Raw genomic sequence first — 17,190 nt, forward strand, 5'->3', positions numbered from 1 at the left:
TGCCAATCTTGGGTTCACGAGCCATTTCCTTGACTATAGGGTCACTATGAGTTGGAATGGACTCAACGGAACCTAACAGCAACAACAAGCAGATATTTTATGTGCTTTACTGGTTTTGCTTCTCTAGAGAACACAGTCTAAGACACTGACCTAACTAATTTTCCTCCCAAGCGTCATCCACTGGGTGATCCTTGGTTGACTGCCAAGCTGACTTCACAACATGGCAGCCCCACGTGTGTCAGAGTAGAACTGTATTCCACAGGGTTTTCAATGGCTGATTTTTCAGCATTAGATCGCCAGGCCTTTCTTCTGAGCTGCCTCTGGGTGTATCTGAACTACCAAACTTTTGGTTTGCAGCCAAGCGTGTGAACCAGTTGTACTACCCAGGGATCCCAGCATGACACACAATAGGTGCTTAATAAATATTTTGCTGAATGAATGAATAAATAAATGAACGAATCCTTTAATTCCAGTGGGCTGTGTCCTCCTGTCATGGATTGAATAGTGTCCCACAAAAATATATGTCAACTTGGCTAGGCCATGATTCCCAGAATTGTGTGGTTGTCCTCCATTTTGTGATCTGAATGTAATTTTCCTATGTGCTGTAAATCCTAACCTCCGCCTGTGGTTAAAGAGGCAAGATTAGGTTATGTTAAAGAGGATTAGGGTGAGATACAACACCCTTACTCAGGTCAAAACCCTGATCCAATGTAAGGGGAGTTTCCCTGGGGTGTGGCCTGCATAACCTTTTATCCTACAAGAGATAAAAGGAGAGAGAAGAGAGCAGAGAGGGAGGGACCTCATACTACCAAGAAAGAAGTGCCAGGAGTGAAACACATCCTTTGGATCCATAATCCCTGCACCGAGAAGATCTTAGACCAGGAGAAGGTTGATGGCAAGGAGCTTCCTCCAGAGCTGACAGAAAGAGAAAGACTTCCTCTGGATGGGCACCCTGAATTTGGATTTCTAGACTCCAAGACTGTGAGAGAATAAACTTCTGTTTGTTAAAGCCACCCACCTGTGGTATTTCTGTTAGAGCATCACTAGATAACTAAGGCACCCCTCCCCAGAGCACACGTTGACTCTCTGTCCCTATAACTTCCAAATGATCTCTGCGTGGCTTTTGTCGAGCACCAGTTGCATTGTGCAGTTCTGACCTTCTTCCCACGATCCACACCAGCAAAACCACAGATTAGATTTCATTTCCGGCATTTCCTGGCCTGCAGTTTGGAATACGCCAGGCTCTATACACCTTACCCTTTTGTGTGTCAGTGTCTGCCTCCCTCTCCACCCGCTCCCCCCACCCCAGGTGTTAATCTAGCAGCTCACTGTAAATGGTATGAATTTCTTCCAACTGCCATGGTCAAGTTTCTTAATCAATAGCCTGACAGGTAAACACAGCTTTGATTTGAGGGGAAGGAGGAAGCCAAAGGACACCACTGCAAAAGCACACAGAAGAAGAATCCTTTCTTCCATAAATTAATTACTTCATTAAGTCAACAAATAACAGCAACTATTTGAGCAATTATTATGCACCAGCCCCTCTTCTAAGCACTACACGTGCATCATCTTATTTAATCCTTACACTCTTTCAAGGTAGGGATTGTGATTATCCCTATTCTATATGGGAGGGAACTAGGGCACAGACAGGTTAGTAGTTGTTGAACTCTACTATGGGTCATTCCCTGTGCCTAGGGGATGAAGATGTAGTAATGAATAAGACATATGAACTCCTGTCTTGTGGCACTTAGAGTCTGGTAGAGGGATAGGAACAAAAAGCAAGCAGCTAAACTGACACAATAATTTCATATAGTGATTCAATTAGGGATGCTTTTGATTACAGGTGACCCAATTACAGTGACTTAAACTCTAGGTGTTTATTTTTCTCCCCTTAGCAGTTGGTAAGAGGGTGCTGGTGCTGGTTCTATGGCTCAAGTGTCAGCCATTTGTGTGGCCTTTCCCTATGGTTATTGGATGTCTAAAGAGCTCTAGCCAGCATCTCTGTAATTCAGTAGGAAAGTAGAGGAAGAAGGAGCAGGGCCTGTATCAGGCGGTGCCAGCAGATTTCTGTGTCTCTCATTGATCAGGTCTGCGTCAGATGCTGCCTCTGCCTGGGTGGTCACTAGGGGGAAGGGGGCTACCAGCAGTGGTCAGGTCAGCCAGCCAACAGTGTCTGCCCCAGGTAGTGCTGTCAAGGAAATCAAACAGGATAAAGAGAGAACCTTTACATAGAGTGGTTGGGGGAGGCGACATTTGAACAGATACCTGATGACAAGAAGGAGGCAGCCCTGCAAAGATCTGAGGACACAGCATTCCACACCGAGGACGTTGCAATGCAAAGAGCCTCATTTGGAAACAGCCTGATGAGATATTGGAAGGGAGGGACTGGGTGGCTGGAGCACGTGAAAGATGTGGAGCAAGACAAGAGAAAGCCAAAGAGGAAGACAGGGCAGGTCCTATAAGGAGTTTGGGTCTTACTCTAAGTATGATGGAAAGTTTCTGGAGGCCTTTAGCCAGGGGAGCGACATGATCTGATTCATGTTTTAAAAAGAATTATTGGGGCGGAAGAGCTGTTGTGAAAGTCTTGGGACTTAAGAAGACTTAATTCTGGGTGATGGTATAGTTTTTCCCAGGTCCTTCATCTTGAGTTTACTTTTTCTGACTCTTGGACATATCCCACCCCTTTTTTATTTCACAGAAGCTCCTGAAGAGCAGGGGCTATGTTGTGCTCATCCCTCTCTCCCCAGTTCCTAGCAGAGGGCCAGGCACATGGCAGAACTTGGTGAACATCAGTGGGGCTGAACTGGACAGAGGTGAATGCTAAAGTTGGAATCCAGGGTTCCTAAACTTTCATCCCTCACACACCACTCTCATGGTTTTTTACTAGATCGGTGATTCTCAACTAGAGGCGAATTTGCCCCCAGGGGACATTTGGTAATGCCTGGGGACACTGGTTAAGAGCTCAGCGGCTAACCAAATAGTTGCCAGTTCGAATCCATCAGCCACTCCTTGGAAACCCTATGGGGCAGTTCTACTCTGTCCTATAGGGTCACTATGAGTCGAAATCGACTCAACGGCAGTGCGTTTCTTTGTTTTTTGTGTGTTTTGGGGACATGTTTAGTTGTCACCATTGGGGAGGAGGTGCTCTTGGTATCTAGAGGGGAGAGGCCAGGGATGTTAAACATCCTACAATGCATAGGACAGCTCTCGTCGCAAAGAACTATCTGGCACCAAGGAACCCTGGTGGCACAGTGATTAAGTGCTCAACTGTTAAATGATGGGTCGGAGGTTCAAAACCACCAGTGGCTCTGTGGGAAAAAGACGTGGCAGTCTGCTTCTGCAAAGATTTACAGGCTGGAAACCCTATAGGGCAGTTCTACTCTGTCCTGTAGGGTTGCTATGAATCAGAATCGACCCGATGGCAACAGGTTTGGTTTTTTTGGTTTTTAAATGTCAGCAGTGGTGAGGCTGAGAAACCCTGGGTTGGATCTACATATCAACTCTTCTATTATTTCCCTTATATCTTCCTTTAAATTAGTTCACTTTTTAAATTAAATCTTTTTTAAAGAAACCATGCATCACTACCATAAACAAGAGACCAGTGTCACCTGCCATGAACAGAAAATAATTAGAAATATAAGCACTTAGAAACCAAAAATGTATCACATCCTAGTTGAGTATTGTTCCTAGTTCAAGGCTCCCAGCCTGAAGCTTGCTTGCCCTTTACTCAAAAGGCAGTTGGTCAATGTCATGAAAGGTAAGAAAGATTGAGGTACGGTTCTACATTAAATGAGAGATAAGAGAGATGGCAGCTCAATGCACTGTGTGATTATGGACTGAATCCTGGATTGGAAAAACTAAAATTAGTGAAATGGACTTCATTGGGACAACTGGCAAATTTTGGTTACGGATTGTATATTAGATAATTGTGTAGTATCAATATGAAATTTCCTGAATTTGACAACTATTGTGTTTTTAGTTGCCGTTGGGTGGGCTCTGACTCGTGGTGACCCCAGGTACAATAGAATGAAATATTGCCTGGTCCTGTGCCATCTTCATCATAGTTGGTATGTCTGAGTCCATTGTTGTGGCTAATGTGTCAGTCCATCTCATTAAGAGCTTCCTTCATTTTTGCTGACCCTCTACCAAACATGACGTCCTTTTCTACTGATTGGTCTTTCCTGATGATCTATCCAAAGTAAGTGAGCTGAAGCCTTCCCATCCTCACTTCTAAGGAACATTCTGCTTGTATTTCTTCTCGGACTGATTTGTTCTTTCTTCTGGCAGTCCATGGTATAGTCAGTATTCTTTGCCAACAGAGTTGTTATATAAGGGAATGTCTTTGTTCTTAGGAGACACATGAAGTATGTAGGAATCAAGGGTCATGATATCAGCAATTTACTCTCCAATGTTGGAAAAAATGTGTATGCATGTATATGTATACATATGTATGTTTGTATATATGTGTATATACGTATATATGTGTATGTGTTTACGTATGTTTATGTATGTAGAGTATGCATGTATGTGTGAATGTATGTATGTATGTAGAGTGAGGGGTTGAGGGAGAAAGAAAGCAAATGTAACAAAATATGAACAAATGGTCAGTCTAGGTAAAAGTATATGAGAGCTTATTGTATTGTTTGAAAACTATTCTGTAGGTTTGAATTTTTTGCAAAATAAAAATTAAAAACAAGCAAACAAAAAAAGGAACTTCTGATATTACCTGTAATATCACAAAAGTCTTGAATTTTATAAAAGCTAGGAGGGCTTCAATGTTAAATAGTTTCTAATGAGTTGAATGCTTCATATTTTACTCCCCCAAAATAATTAATAAGAATTAAAATGTCTAACAAATGATATCTTCCATGGCATCATATTTATGTAGATAAAATAGCCAAATTAACCAAGCAATGATCCTAGAATTATTTTCTGGGCATTCTATTATTGTCGTGAAATCACACGTCTGGCTGCAGAGCTATAGTCACTTGGTTATGTGTCCATAGGAGAATACATACCAGTGACCGTGCCTGAGGTTGTGATGCTCTTAAGAGATGCTGACTGACACCAAAGAAAAATATATTTTGTCTTTAAAAAAGATTAGCAAGTGTTAAAGAGGCGTTATAGATAGGCTAGTACCAACCAGAGGCTTTCTCCTTGAACTTAGCAGAAGGATTGAAAGCAAATCGAAAGGGGAATGATTTTCTCATTCTTTGATTCAGCTAAGGGTCAGTTGATCTCAGAGCCTCTGGTAGGTCCTCCGTCATTGCTTCTCTGCAGTCTTATAAAGTACTAGCTGTGAGGCCTGCTTTCTCAGCAGCGAGACAAAGATAATACTGTGCCACCCAGGTGCTGATTTGGGGGCAGGTCATCCTGCCCTTTCAGGTCTCCGAGATAATGCGGCTTGCCTCACCACCCCTACCCGCATTCCAAGTCTTGGGGAGATTCCAATGCCCTTGCAAAGATGTCACTGCATTCCTGGGGCCTTACATTTTCACTGTTACCTAGTGTGCTGACTGCCTCCTGTCTTGGCTGAGTGCTTGTTCTCCCTCTGGATCTTGTGGCCATTTACTGGTCTTCACCCTGGCAAAAGTTCAGTCCCTTGCTGTGGTTTCCAGCACACATACAAATTTACCTAGACAGAAACAGACACAGACACACCCAGGTACAGACATATGCAAACTCATAGACACAGGCACAGACACAGACACGCTCAAACATAGAGAGCAATACACACACACTCAGAGAAAGAAATACTCACAATTACAGATACACAATCACACACACACAGATGCATACAGAGACACACAAAAACACAGTCAGACAGACCACACAGACACCGAAACAGACACACACACCCTGACACACACACTCAAACACAGACATAGTAATAAACACAGACTAAAGCAGAGGAAAATATTCACAGTCGCAGATACACAATCATACACACACAGATCCACACAGACACACTCACGCACATACACACCAACACATAGACATACACATATAGACACACTCAAACATAGACAGACGCAGCAATGCACACAGACTGAGACAGATGGAAATATTCGCAGACACTCACAGATACACAGACACAAACAGAGAGGTGTGCACAGGGACACACACATAGAAACACTCATACAGATACAAACACAGATACAGGAACAGACACACGTGTGCACAGAGACACACTGTATACACACAGACACCAAATGCACTTACACACACATACATCCCTGTGTGTGTTGCAGACTTTATGAGATTCTAGAGCTATGGAAGGAGTTGGCAATGCGAACAACTTACAAATGAGCATTAAATACCTTCTTCAAAGTCCCCTGGACCTTCTGCCATCCTCCTTTTCTGCTTCTGTCCTCTTGCCCAAATATTCTTCTCCACCTTTTTCTTAGCAAAGCAATTCATTTCTTTTCAACTTCCTAATTTCAGACTCTGCTCTGGACTTCTCTTTGCATATCTCTGCTCTCACTGATGTGCTCTGCTAAGAAACAGGCCTTCCATTCTCTCCCCTTCCCTTCAGGCCAGGTTTTACAAGGGGAAAGAAGCACACTAGAGATTTATTTCCCCCACTGATATGCCACAAGGAGCCCTGGTGGCACAATGGCACAGCTATGGCTGCTAAACAAAAAAAGTTGGCAGTTCGAATCCATCAGCCACTCCTTGGAAACCCTATGAGGCAGTTCTACTCTGTCCTATAGGGTCTCTATGAGTAGAAGTTGGCTTAACGGCAACAGGTTTGTTTGTTTTTTTTTTTGATATGCCACATGTCCTCACAACAACCTTAAAATGCTGGTGTGGTTACACTCCATTTTGTTATTACTATTCAGAGAGGTTTTTTTATTGGTGGTGGTGGTGGTTTCATTTATCTTTACTGGTAGAACTGCTGGGAGAACTACACAGAACATGGTGGTGGTAATGGAGGTGGTGGTGATGGTGATGGTGGTGGTGGTGATGGAGGTGGTAGTTGGTGGAGGTGGTGGTGGTGGAGGTGGTGGTGGTGATGACGCTGGTGATGGTGGTGGTGGTGATGGAGGTGGTAGTGGTAGTGATGGTGGTGGTAGTGGTGGTGGTGGTAGTGGTGGTGATGGTGGTGGTAGTGGTGGTGATGGTGGTGGTAGTGGTGGTGATGGTGGTGGTAGTGGTGGTGATGGTGGTGGTGGTATGTGGTGGTGGTAGTGGTGGTGATGGTGGTGGTGGTATGTGGTGGTGGTGTTATGGTGGTAATGGTGGTGGTATGTGGTGGTGGTAGTGATGGTGGTGTGGTGGCGGTCATGGCATGTGGTGGTGGTGGTAGTGGTGGTGATGGTGGTGGTGGCATGTGGTGGTGGTGTTATGGTGGTAATGGTGGTGGTATGTGGTGGTGGTGGTGGTGGGGTGGTGGTGGTGGTGGTGGTTTGGTGGCGGTCGTGGCATGTGGTGGTGGTGATATGTGGTGGTGATGGTATGTGGTGATGGTGGTGGTGGTGGTTTCATTTACTTGGTAGGTCTACTGGGAAGACTACTGAAACGTAGTAGTAGTAGCAGAGGTGGTGTATACTATGGATTTAGGATTCTATTCTAAGCCAACTCATAGAGTAGTATTCACGGCGATTGTGCTACATCTCAAACATGCCAAACTCTTTCCTGGCTCAGGGCTTTGCCCATCTTGTTCCCTCTGCCTGGGATTCTCCTTCCTCCACTCTTGTTACGTTTAGTTCCTTTTCATTTCTCATTTCTCTAGGTATCACCTTAGAAATACTTTTTCTGACTTCCTTATTGATTTTTTCCCCAGCATTTATCACAGCTCACAATTATTTTATTTTTCTTTTCCTTTTTTACTTATTTTTGGTCTGTTTCCTCCCTTAGATAGTAAGCTCTCTGAGGACAGGAACCATGCCTGTATGTTCACCACTGTATACTCAGAGCCAGGCACAGTACTTAATAAGCATTTGTTATTAAATGAAACTACCCTTCAAAACTTCCCCCAAGAAATGGATAGCTTTTGAAGGCCCTGGTGGCACAATGGTTAAGGGCTTGGCAGCTAACCAGGTCAGTGGTTGAAACTCACCAGCCACTCCTTGGGAGAAAGATGTGGCAGTCTCCGTCCATAAAGATTACAACCTAGGAAATCCTATGGGATAGCTCTACTCTGTCCTATAGGGTCACAGTGATTCGGAATCAGCTCGACAGCTTACGGGTTTAACAGATTAAGGACCCTATTTCTCACACTAGTTTTAGAACCAAGTTCTCGCTGCTTCTGGAAAATCCTATCAGCAATAAATAGGTAAATTCAGTACTTTGGTGTGGTTTTTAACTTTTTATTCTGAAATAATTTTAGACTTATAAGAAAGTTACAACAGCAGCTGAGTATTCCCATATATACATTCTTTACCCAGCTTCTCCTAATGTTATCCTCTTCCATAACCATGTACAATTATCAAAGCTAAGAAATTAACATTGCTACAATACAACATTTGGGTTTCACCAGTTTTTCCTCTAACATCTCTTTTCCATCTGGGATCCCACATTGCCTAGTTATCATGTCTCCTCGAACCTATGGTCATTCCTAGTCTTTCCTTGTCTTTCATGATCTTGACTCTTTTGAGAAATACCAGTCAAGCATTTTGTAGAATGTCCCTCAATTTGGATTTGTCTCATGTTTTCTCATGATTAGGCTGGGGTTACAGGTTTGGGGAAGAATGCCCCATTGAGAAAGTGCCCTTCTCATTATGTTATATGAGGAATACGAATCAACATGACTTATTGCTAGTAAAATTAACTTCAATCACTTGGTTAAAACAGCATGTTGGGTGTCTAGGCTGTAAAGCTTCTATTTTTCCCTCTGTAATATGTTTTTTTTCTAATTAGTAAATATCTTGGGTGAAACACTTTGAGACGATATGAATCCTTTTTCTCCTCAAGCATCCATTGGTGGATCTTGCCTGTAGCAATGATTACTGTGCTGTTCTAATGGTGATTTTTTTTCTCTCGTTCCTTCTGTAGTTATTAGTTGGAATTTTTAAATAAGAGTTGGCCTTGCTTCCCTTCCCTTCCTCCCTCCCTCCCTTCTTCCCTTTCTTCTTTTCTTTAGATCGGTATAGACTCATGAATACTTATTTTATTCTATGGTTTATAATCCAATACCATCACTATTTATTTTGTTACTCAAACTGTTCCAACTTTGGCCACTGGAAGCTCTTTCAGGCCCCTGTGTCCTTTTGACAAGCCTCTATCCTTTTCTGAGTACTCACTTTTTAGTTGAAGAGCTGATCTTTAAATCTTGACAAATTATTTTAAAAATGTCCCCTTCTAACTCCTTCCCTCTTCCTTTCTCTCCTAGAAATGGCTGACACATGAACACAATATTGAACGTTAGATGTTTCTGTCAGACACTGGACAAAAGAGAACCCAGCAAATTTCAGTGCTTCTTAGTGCAAAAAGCACTAATTACACACTTTATACTTCATCGGCAGTGAGGTGCATGAAGGTCAGCACAGAGTCTGGAATGTGAGCTCATTGTTCCAGCCAAATGCATCAATTGAGATGGGAATGCAAAATTTATTTGAGCAGTTGTGTGTCAACGGGGCTTTGGAAGAAAAAAAAAAAAGGCCCATTTTTTGCAACTACTGTGCTTCCTAGGGTTGCAGGGCTGTGACCTTTTAGAAGCACATTGCCTGCCAGGCCTTTCTTCCAAGTTGCCTCTGGGTGGGTTTGAGCCACCAACGTTTCAGTTTTAGTTGAGTGCTTAACCGTTTGGCAACCCAGGGAACTTCTTGCCTCTTACCTGTGCCTTTTTCTTTCCTTATTGACTTCTGCCCCCCCCATCTGCCCCCTTTTCCTCTGACTTGCCATCTTTACTTCCATTTTCACAGACCCTGTGAATTTTCACCTAAAAGAAGATCCTAGCAAACACCTTCCATGACTAGGTCTTCAGAGGCTTTTCAATCAGAAAAAGCCAAGTTTATGTCTTCCTTTATTGTGTTGTCTGAGGTTTGTTTTTTCTCTCAGGTTCCCTGTTCTTGTAACACTTGGGGTGTGGGGAAAGTTTCTGTGTTTCCTTCCTTTCATAATAGCTCGGAGCTGTTCAGCATGAAACCTCAAGGAATGTTCTCTGAAAACCCAAATGTTGCCCACCGTACTCCGGATGTGTGGAAGATAAGTAAGAGAAGGCCAAATTTGCTCACTCTGATGGCAAATGGAGCACTTGTTATTTGAAACTCAAAAAAAAAAAAAAAAAAAGCCTGACTTCTGGCTCCTGGGAAGAAAGAAAATAAGCCCATTCCAGGTATTATTCCTTGTTGCGTTATCAATGATTTCAGAAGCCCGTGGGCCTGTTTGGCTGGAATCCTGACATTTCCGTAGCTAGAAGAGGGGGCCACCCTCACAGTGTCCTGGGCTGACCAGGAATGAACCCAGAATACCCCACAGGGGGAAAAGTCAATCAGTAAGAGAGGGAGCCTCAGAAGAGCCCAGTTTTTCTTAGCTGTATCCAGGAAGCCAGGATATAAAGGCCTTGGCAGCCACAAACTTCCCGAGGAGCCATCTGGGCAGCTTCCCGGGGGTATCAGGAGTGCTAAATCATTGGTGGGGCACCGAACCATCACCAGACAATGAAGAACTCATTCCGAGAATTCCAAGAATACTATCCATTCTTGGAAGGAATGTTTAGCAAAGACACTTAGGCTTGGTGGGAAGGGAGGGAGGCTGTGGTGAGTAATAGTAATAATGATAGCTGTGGGGGCACGCTGAGTAGTAGCAGTGAAGAGGAGGAGGAAAAGGAAGCATCCGTGGCAACACTGGAATTTATTCAGTTCTTTATGAGCCAGGCTGTATGGGTAAGTGCATCACACCTTCTCCTCGCTTATCAGCTACCTTGTTATCCGACATTTCATATTTCCAACAATAGTAAAAAATCTACTATTTGACAATTTTACACATTGACAACGTAAGCCTGGTAGTAATAAATGCTGAGGTGCTGGCTTTGATGGTAAAGGTTATGTGTCAACTTGGCCAGGCGATGATTCCCAGTGGTTTGTCAGTTATGTAATGATGTAACTTGGCAGTTATGTAATGATGTAGTTATCCTCCATTTTGTGATCATCCTCCATTTTCACATAACACTGATTTTGCGTAGCAACCTGATCTTTGGAAGCTAACCATGTTTCTAAGTGAGAGGAGGGTGTACACACATTATATATCATTGAATTCTCATAACAACTTTGCGAGGTAGGTACTGTCATTATTCCCATTTTACATCTGAGAAACTGAGGCTCAGAAGAGATTAAGTACGGTGTTTATGAGGTGTAGGGAGGAGGGGAGATAAGAACTAAAGCTGGGGAGAGAAGCAGGGGCCTTGCATGAACCATTGAGCCCATGGGTTAAGAAGTTTGGCTCTAGATTCAGACAGACCTGGGTACGAATTTCAGTTCTGCCGTGTATTAGCTGTATGACCATGGGCTAGGTTTTAGAACTTCACTGAGCTTGAAATTTCATATCTGGAAAATGGAGAGACAAATCATACTCAATGTGTTAGGATGAGGAAATGGAGGCTCAGAGAGCTTAAGTATCTGGTCTCAGGTAACACAGTTGGTAAATGGATTTGTCAGGATGCCCACCTCTTTCTATTACACATAAAGCTTTATAGTTCATAACCAAAAAAAGAAAAACTAAACCCATTGCCATCAAGTCGATTCTGACTCATAGCGACCCTATAAGACAGAGTAGAACTGCCCCATAGGGTTTCCAAGGAACGCCTGGTGGATTTGAACTGCTGATCTTTTGGCTAGCAGCCTTAGCTCGTAACTACTATGCCACCAGGGTTTCCATAGTTCATAAAGCTCCTACATATTCTCACTTGACTTTGTAGATTTCAGATCACTTTTTACTATGTTTGTAGGAGTCTCTGGGTGGCACAGATGGTTAAGTGATCAACTACTAACTGAAAGACCAATGGTTTGAACCCATCCAGAAGCACCTTGGACAACAGGCCTGGTGATCTGCTTCCAAAAGGTCACAACCTTGAAAACCTTATGGAGCAGTTCTGCTCTGCACATATGGAGTCATCAAGAGTCAGAATGGACTTGATAGCAGTTACTTTGGTTTGTACCATGGTGTGATAACGTTTGTATTGTAATTTTTCTGTCTCTGCGTCTGTCTTCCTCCAGTCTATGTGGCCATCAAGAGCAGGGATCATGCTCTACTCTTCTATCACATAATTGGTCCATAGTAATGAAGGTGGGCACGTTATCAGGAGGGAGCAGTTCCTGGAAAAGGACATCATGCTTGGTAAAGTAGAGGGTCAGCGAAAAAGAAGACCCTCAACGAGATGGCCTCACACTGGCATTAAATGCTCTGGCCAGGAAGTGACACGCACTCTCTCCGTTTGCACTCCGTGGCTAGAACGTGTCACATGACCCTACCAAGTGGAGCAGGAAGTGTAATCCCACATGTGCCCAGTGTGGGGGGTGGGGGGAGCCAGAAAGAATTGGTGGACAGCTGAGATGACTACCAAAAACAAAAACAAAAAAACCAGTTGCCATGGAGTCGATTCTGACTCATGGTGACCCCATGTGTTACACAGTAGAACTGTTCCATAGGATTTTCTTGGTGGTAATCTTTATGGAAACAGATCACCAGGCCTTTCTTCTGTGGTGCCACTGGGTAGCTTCAAGCTGCCAACCTTTAGGTTAGTAGATGAGTGCTACCCAGGGACTTTTAGATGACTACCAGACACTATGAAGCTGGCCTTATTAACTCCATTTCACAGTGATATTTAAGAAGCTTGTTTAAGGCCATATACCAAATATTTGGATTTGAGCTCATTTTTTTTTCCCCGGCTCAAAGCCATACTTTAGAAAAACAAATATGTAATGACACTGGATGGCACATGGCATTAAAGTTTCGTTGTTAAAGTCTGGGATTTGCCTTCAGATCTTCTGCTTTGCCGCTTACCAGATGTGTGAGCTGGGCAAGTAACAGAACCACTTTATGCCCATCAAAGAGTAAGTCAAAGGGTAGGAAGGCTCCAAGAAGGATGTATTTTCAGAAGCAAAGTGCTTGGAACTGAGTAGGACTAACCTATGTATCATAATGGTCCGATTGGCAACTGATCATGGAATAGCACAGGACTGGGCGTTTTCCTTCCGTTGTACATGGGGTTGCCATGAGCTGGGGACTGACTCAGCAGCAGCTAACAACAAAGAGCTTACATGGGGGCAGGGGTGGTTCAGTGGTGGAATCCATGCCTGGAGACTCGGGTCTGAATCTCCACCAATGTACCTCATGCGCAGCCACCACCCATCTGTCAGGGGAGGCTCGCGTGTCGTCATGATGCTGACCAGGTCTCAGGGGAGCTTCCAGACTAAGACAGACTAGGAGGAAAGGTCTAGTGATCTACTTCCAAAAATCAGCCAATAGAAACCCTATGAATCACAGCAGTGCAATCCACAACCGCTCACCGGGATAGTGCAGGACCAGGCAGCATCTTGTCCCATTCCATTGTGCATGGGGTTGCCATGAGATCAGGGGATGACTCAGTGGCAGCTAACAACAACAACAACAGAGTTTACCTGAGAAGAACTTATACGGGAAGAAGGAGGGAGGTTGAAAGAGTTGCACAGGATTTGGGGCTGGCCCTTGACATAGCCAGGGAGCAGGCACGTTTGTGCTCTCTAAGTTGCTTCCTTCCTCCGTGTACCACTGTGAATGTTGGGGCTGCAAGGAACAGTGAGCCCAGCTCAAGTTGGCTTAAGTACCGCCTTAGCTCAGGGAAGGGAAGATCCAGCGCCCTGTGGGTCTGGGGTAGTCCAGCAGCTTGGTGATGTCAAGAAGTCAGAATCTGTTGGCTTCTCTGCTTTCCTCTCTGCCATGCATGCCCTCACCTAAGACTCGGTCTCATCACAGTCCTGAGAGGAGCCATTGGTGGCAATTGATGCTCCATGTAGGCAGGGGAGAACGAGCTGGCTTCCTGGGACTCTCTTACAGTAGAGAAGTTTTCCCTCCCAGCAGGTCCTTCTTGAGTCTTGTTGGCTCTGATTGGCTTTGGCCTTTGAGGGGTCCGCACTCTTGCATAGCAGTACTGGTTAGTGTAAGCAGAAAGTGGAATATATGAAAGGTTGCCAGGCATCCCACAGAATCATTGGGAGGGCTGAAGAAAAGAACTTGAGGCTAAGCTTCTAGGAAAAATGCCCCAAACCGCACTGCTGGCCTGGCAGAGTGAGCCAACCACCACGGCTGCTTTTGCCACCCTGACGTGTAAGAGCCAGGAGCTGGCCCCACCACAACCACTGCTACTGTTAGTGCCAATGCCCCTCTCCCTTGGGAGCCTGGCCCTGCAGCCGCCATCCCAAAGCTGCTACTTCTGCCACTGGTCACATCAACAGAGCGGAGGCCTACATTGCTCACTTCCAAATCCAGTCCTCCTGTGGTGCCTCCAGCTGGCAGGGCTTGCGTCATATCCCTTCTCCTGGTTGCTGATTTCTATTCCAGGGTGCTGGGGCTTATAATGAGAGACTTCCTCAAATAAATATATTTGTCCAGTACAGCCTTCCCATCCTTAGAGAAGCACTGGTGGGGTAGAGGGGGAACCAGTTGCTATGGAGTCGATTCCGACTCAGGGTGACCTTACGTGTGTCAGGGTAGAACTGTGCTCTGTAGGGTTTTCAATGGCTGATCTTTCAGAAGTAGATCACTAGGACTTTCTTTCGAGGTGCCTTTTTGTTAGCAGCTGAGTGCAGTAACTGTTTCTACCACCCAGGGACTCCAGGGCAGAAGTGGTAGAATTCCATAATGAGCTTGGATTTATCCACAGGGCAGGATGAGTATCGCCAACGGTATCTTCCACAACACATTTTGCCTCCATTTTTGTTCTTTCCTCTCCACTTGTTTCCACGTGCTAAAGGTGCATACCTGTCTGAGAGACACCTCTTAGGTCCTGGTTCAGGCCTCCCCTCCTTGCATGGTGCAAACGGTTAACAGGCTTGGCTGCTAACTGAAATGTTGGAGGTATGACTCCACCCAGAGGCACCTTGGAAGAAAGACCTGGTGATCTCTACTTTCAAAAAACCCAGCCATTGTGCCTATGGAGCACAGCTCTCCTCTGAGACACATGGGGTCACCATGAATCAGAGTCAACTCGACAGCAACTGGCGTTAGTTAGTCCTCACTGATCCGTGCCCTCCCCATGTACGGGAGTGCCCTCCCCTTTCTTCTTTGCCTAGTCCCTGCCAAGGCATCCTTCAGAACTCAGTTCAACCAGGTTGCTTCCTGGTCCTCCATCTAGCTTTTTTTTTTTTTTTTTTTGTCGTTTTCTCTTCTTTTTCATTTTATTATCACATTATATTTCAACACTTATTTGTTTAACATCTCTCTCTCCCACTAGGCCATACATGCAATGACAACATGGATATATCTGTCTTGTTTACTGATACTAACATAATAAAAAAAAAAAACTGTTACTTAAGTGCTTAAGTGTAGGAGACCCGGTGGTGCAGTGGTTAAAAGCTTAGCTGCTAACCAAAAAGTTGGCAGTTTGAATCCACCAGCCGTAACCATGTGGGACAGTTCTACTCTGTCCTATAGGGTCATTATGAGTCAGCATCGACTCAACAGGAATGGGTTTGATTTTGTTTTTTGGAAGTGCTTAATAAGGAGCCCTGGTGACACAGAGGCTGCTACCTGAAAGGTCAACAGTTCGAACCCACCAGTCACTCCAGGGGAGAAAAATGTGACACCTTCTTTAAAGACTTACGGACTTGGAAACCCTGTAGGGCAGTTCTACTCTGTCCTGTAGGGTCGCTATGATTCGGGCAACAGCTTCGGTTTGATTTGGTTAAGTGCTTAATAAGTTTTTATTCAATGAAAGAGCATTACAAAAACCCTATTACAGGCATTTATAAAATTCCTGTTGAATTGACCGGCCTTTCCATAGTGCTTTTTGAAAACCATACCTTAGGGCCTTAGGAGCGTGAATTTGAATTACCTTGTTTTTTTGTCAAACACTAATGCTCCCTATGGATTCTCCTATGCCTACGCCTGCCCTGGGGAGACTCATTTTCCCAGCGAGCCATTGCTATTGATGGGAACATATAACATGCTTTGTGTCAGGGTAGAAGCATGAACTTGGGGTACATGGCCTGAGGGTGGTAGCAGCTGCAGTTCCTATAAAAACCGTCCTCCCAATCATGGTATCACTGTGGTATTAACTGCCCCCATCTCGCCAAAATTATCTTAAAAAGTTTCAGCTTAGTTATTATTTTCTTTGTCTTTGTTTTTGCCTATAAAGTGACTTTCAGGAGTCACATCCTCAGAAACTGTTTGGGTGGCTTTTCCTATATAAAGGGAACCCTTTATTAAACAGACTGCCAGTCTCCCAGAAAAGTGAGAAGTGACTGCCCATCAGAGCTTCAGGAGAACGGTCTCCTTCCACAATTTGGAAAAAGTGGTAGGGTAATTTTTTCCATTTAAGAAACATTTATTGTTTGCAGGATGTTGGAAACATATTATTTCCCATGTCTGAGCAGATAAGGTCACATCCTCCAACTTGATTTGGAGTTTATATTGGGAAATGGGGAAAGAATAAAATACCACAAAGGACCCACCCATGGTAATAACAGCTGTAATTTACTGAGTGCTTAGTCTGTATCAGGCACTTTTCTACATGCTTCACATATATAGTAAAACCTGTGAGATCCGGAACTCGAGGGGACTGTCTTGTTTTTACAGGTCTTGCAAGATTTCTGCCTTTGACAGGGTGTAGTCACCACTTTTCTGTCGTTCTCTATTAGTGGAAAATATTTGAGTTTTCCTTCTCTGACAGGTTTCCGTCTTACACAGGTTCTAGTTTTTACAGGTTTTACTGTGTTAACTCAGTTAATCCTCCCCCAAACCTATTAATATCCTTATTCTAGAGAGGGTGCTGAGGCCAAGTCCTCCAGATGAGCACATACAGTACCTTAGGCTGGAGTCCTGACCACAGCGAATCCCTAAGCTTTTATAGCTTCACGAAGACATAGGCTGTCCTGGCTGGGAAGAATCTTGGAGGTCACTAAGGCCAAAGTTGGTGGTTTTGGGGGCAGGCTGACCCGGGGTCAAACTCCAACCCTGCCACTTACCAACCCTGTGCCCTTGGGCAAGTTATTTCACCTCTTAGGCCCTTAGTTTCTTCACCTATAAAATGGCAGTGCAGTGGTTAAGAGC

The sequence above is a fragment of the Loxodonta africana genome, chromosome 12, assembly GCF_030014295.1.
Source record: "Loxodonta africana isolate mLoxAfr1 chromosome 12, mLoxAfr1.hap2, whole genome shotgun sequence".
Taxonomy (NCBI): domain Eukaryota; kingdom Metazoa; phylum Chordata; class Mammalia; order Proboscidea; family Elephantidae; genus Loxodonta; species Loxodonta africana.